Genomic DNA, 4,703 nt, shown 5'->3' with positions numbered 1-4,703 from the left:
ATTCAATGGAAGTGATAAAACTTAGTTAGTTTGAGATAATAATGGCGGGAGCAGAAGAGGAATTCCTTAAGCTGATCGGATTTTTCGCGAATCCGTTTGCCTAATTCTTTAAAAAAAAACGTCTGAGCTTTGCTACCGAAGGTGGTGAGAATGGAGCAGGCGATGGGTATGAATAAGAAAGAAGAGTCTAAGGAACTGTACTTGATGATTTTTCGAGATTCTTCGAAGGCGAGGGCATCGACTTTGTGTGATTAGAAGGTGCATTTGGGTCAAGTGTAGTAATTAAAACACTTACAAATTTGCTTTTATTTTTTTTTAAAAAAAAACAGATGTTCCTTGTTTTAACTTTAATAATTTCGACGATAGCCGCAGTGCGGAATACTTAAAGGTAAATATATACAAATTCTAATTATATTTTTTTTTATCGGTGGTTAAGAATCTCGCATCCCTAATCCCCCCCCCCTAATCTATCCAAAACACTGTTTTTTGCTTAAACTTTTCATTTAGCTCTAATCAATTTTTTTTGAATGTAACTCTTCAGTAAACAGAAATTATTTAGTGTCAGGCCCACGTTCATAACGAGCCTTAATATTAAAAAAAATATATATATTGGCAAGATATATAAAATATTATTATATTTCCTTAGATATAGAATTAGTATATACCTCCTTCATTTTTGATGAAGAAAATTTAAATTATAACAATTTTTTTTTTGCCAAATTTTAATCAACTTTGTCAAAAAAAAGCCCTAATTTTATTATAAAAGTTATTTATAGTTAATATAATAATTTTGAGAGTAGAAAAAGTGAAATTTTCTCCAATTTTTACGATATCGTATAACGAAAATATATGTAAATAATTTTAATATTTTTTTTTGGAAGATTTAGACGTTCAATCTAGCCATCATGGGGAAAAAAATAAAAAATATTGATTATATTTTTGCATTAATAATCCTGATATTCTTCCAGAAAAATTTATGAACTATTTTTTTCAAAAAATTTACTGGAATATTATATATTTCTTAGAAAAAAATTCCATGCCACTCATTCCACCGTTTAAAAGTAATCGAAAAAATATGCATTGTAAACCTTACGGGAATCAATACACGTCATTAAAAGTCATAATATTTGAAGTGACAATCTATTACTTTTTTTTAAAAAATATTCGATCCCCAACACTGCAATCATAATTTGAGTTAAAACTTAGGTAAACCAGGGGGTAATTTTATATAAATTTATTTTTTAAAAGTATTAATAGTTTGAATAGAAAAATCAAACGAAGATTCGTATTATGTATGTTTGGAAGTCTTTTATATAAGAGTATAAAAATTGTATCTGTATCTAGATAACTTTTTATACGATGTAATCTGTATTTCTATCTAGATCCATATGGCAAAACAACTCCCCTCAAATTTTCTACTTCTATTTCTATAAAATCATCTCAACAAATTCATTATCTTCTATTTGATATGCGAGAAAACGCTAAGAATTAAATTGAAAAAAAAAACAACTAATACCCATTTATATCTTTCGGGACTTTTGGACAACTATATGTGATAGTTGGTCCACACGTAAAATAGAGGTCTAAATATAAAAGTAATTTTTTTTTAAAAAAAAAATTAATTTTATCGATAAATTTAAAGATTCTAAGTTTTTTTTAAGTAATTTTCATTAAAAAAAAACAATTAAAATTAAAATATCATTATAAAATATATTAAATTAAATATTAATATTTTAGTTTGATATTAAAAAAATTTATTTGCATATATTTTTTAGTCAAAATGAAAAATAAATAAGCTTAAATTATATTTGGGAATCTTGTTTAAAGCTTTTAAATAAAATTAACCATTTCGTTTCTCTTCTCCTAGAATATTTTTCTTAATTCATTTTCAATTTTCCCCATGTTAATCTCGTTAGGTTTTATTTTGTTTTCTTTTTCTTAGGGGAATTCTAATAGTTGGGATTAGCCTAAAAAATAGACCTAGCTGTTCGTTGACATAAATGTTAGTAGTTATAACTTACTTATCATTGCTAAATAAAAAAATTTACAATTTCGATACAAAAAAAATAAATGGAAGATTCGGACAATGTTAGACAAGCTGGATGGACGTCTTGGGGTCCATTACGTAGACATGGTAAACAATTGTTATAATTTATATAGTGGGTGAATTCTACGACAAATTAACATGAATTTTAAACCCGATCCCCTCATAATTTTTTCTAAAATTTTTACTAAAGTTTGCACAGGCTTCAATTCCAAACAGCGACTGAGATTACAGGTCTCTAAAAGGTCAAAAAATGAAGCATTTTGGGCAAAGCTCTTTTCCTTTAATTTTAAATATCTTTGGATATAAATTGAGCTAAAAATCGTCATTTAAATTTCTTTATATAGCCTAATGGCAGGTTTTTAAAAATATATGATGCTAAATATTGTTTTTTAAAAAAAAATTTAACTGTCCAAAACCGGAAATGGTCATAATCGGTATTTTTTTTTCCCCTCTCTACAGAATTTGATAAGTGTACGAAATTTTAATTTTGGACCGAGCACAGACTTTGGTATTTCTAAAAAAAAAGATACCAAGCCCGGTGAGGCCCGGGTTTAAAAATTATTTTAGGCCCGAAGCACGGCTTTATTCGGCTACAAACATTACCAAAAGGTTAGCAGAAAGCTCAACGTTCATATGAGAATCAAATATTATGCATATCAGAATTAGTTTAATTTTTATAAGGAAAATATCACTGAAATTTAGGCATGTGTAGGAAGATGATGAATATGAAAAAAAATATTTTGTTTAAAAAGGTCAAACCCATTCCCGAAACTCAAAATCTCTTCTCTTCTCTTCTCTTCTCTTCTCTTCTCTCTTCTCTTCTTCTCTTCTCTTCTCTTCTCTTCTCTTCTCTTCTCTTCTCTCTCTCTTCTCTTCTTCTTCTTCTTCTTCTTCTTCTTCTTCTCTCTCTTCTTCTTCTCTTCTCTTCTCTTCTCTTCTTCTCTTCTCTTCTTCTTCTTCTTCTTCTTCTTCTTCTCTTCTCTTCTTCATACTTTTGCGCCACTTAGGGAAAATCAAATTATTTTCATATTTTGAAATATTATTGAATTTGCAAATATATAAAAATTAAATTTCAATAAAATTGTGTATGATTCAAAAAATCGATTTTTTTTAGTTATTTTTTTTTTTGAGGAGAATTCAATTTATAAAATAAATTAACCAAAGCCCCCCCCCCCCCCAGTATTACTTTATGATCTGTGGAATAACTTTTTTTTATTATATATTTTTTTGACTTATATTACAAATTAAGAATATTTGCAATAGGCTAATGATTAAAACGCCATATCTATTTGAAATTTTGCACATAATAAAAAATATTTGAAAAAAAAAGAAAAATATACCGATTTGGACCATATCCGGTTTTCTATATCCGGTTTTTGATTTTAAAAAATAATTTTTTAACAATATTTTACATTTTTATGACTTTAAAGGCCTACCATTAAGCTATACAACAACAACAAAAAATTTATATGACGCTTTTAGCTCAAATCTATTCAAAGAATATTTAAGTTTCAAAGGGATTAGAAGGCCCAAAATGCCCCATTTTTTTAAACCTTTAGAGGACCGTTTCTCGGCCGCTCTTTGGAGTTGGAAAAAGCTAAAAAAAACATTTAATATGCAAAACTCTCAGTAAAAAATCTTAGAAAAAATCTGAGGGGGTCGGCTTAAGAATAGTGTCTTTTAAATTTGTTTGATTTAGTAACGGGAAATTCACCACCAATACACTTGCTTATTCAATGCTAACATTTCTTTCACAATTTTTTAATAAAAAAAATAAATGTTCAGGAAATGTCCAGACATATCTGACCCATTCTACACCTGACGGAATTTGGGGCGCATTTTATGATAGATAGATAGATAGCAACCCTTTCAACTACTCTTGTTGTACCTGTCGATTAAATAATTGACATTTATGGACGTTTTTTCAATATTTTCACAGAAGATTAGGATTGTTTTTAATAGGACTAAAATCGGCTCTAAACGAGCCCATTAACAATACTAGTTTTAAATCGAGGAGAGAGATGGAATTTTAAATGTATAAAAATGTAATAAAAATGATGGGTTGTAAAATATTTATATATGAAGAAATAAAAGATAAATCTTAAATATATCGCTATTTTGATATAAATGTCTCCGTATGGGAATTCGGAATCTCTTGATTTTAAATCTTGAAATCCTATTAAACCGGAAGTGTATTCTAGCATGTGTTAGAGTATTTACCCTTTAAATTTTAGGCAATTTCAGCCACGGACATTTTAATATTTTTTTTAAAAAATTTATATGAAAAATCCATATGGAACATACGATATATATATGTATCGTGGGATGTAATATTGGTTTTTGATATTAATATTTGTATAAAATATTATAACGATAAAATGTAATACAAACTCATCAGAACTTTGATAATGATTTTATGGCAAATATCTTATTTATTTTTTAAATGAAAAAGTTTTAATTTTAATTTTTATTTAAACGTTACTCGATTATTTAAAACCCAAAAATTAAATTTTTAATATTTAATTTTATAATTTTAATTATTTTTTTTTTAAATAACATTTTTGGAATTTTAGAAAATAAGTCATTCATTCATGTATACCATGTTGAATATGTTTGATCGATGTTATTTTATTATTTATTTTGGCAATCAATTTTT

General features: G+C 27.0%; 1 long non-coding RNA gene across 1 annotated transcript; it reads left to right on the top strand.

Annotated features, from left to right (window-relative positions):
* Positions 1–367: 367 nt before the first annotated feature.
* Positions 368–4,000, top strand: LOC135927735 (uncharacterized). The gene is made up of 3 exons (XR_010572166.1): positions 368–388; positions 2,078–2,134; positions 3,833–4,000. It is a non-coding gene; the product is annotated as an uncharacterized LOC135927735 (long non-coding RNA).
* Positions 4,001–4,703: the final 703 nt, after the last annotated feature.

The sequence above is a fragment of the Gordionus sp. m RMFG-2023 genome, chromosome 4, assembly GCF_954871325.1.
Source record: "Gordionus sp. m RMFG-2023 chromosome 4, tfGorSpeb1-WG-v2, whole genome shotgun sequence".
Lineage (NCBI taxonomy): Eukaryota > Metazoa > Nematomorpha > Gordioida > Chordodea > Parachordodidae > Gordionus > Gordionus sp. m RMFG-2023.
Note: the sequence above shows the minus strand (reverse complement) of the source record. Positions and strands in the feature narration are given on the sequence as shown.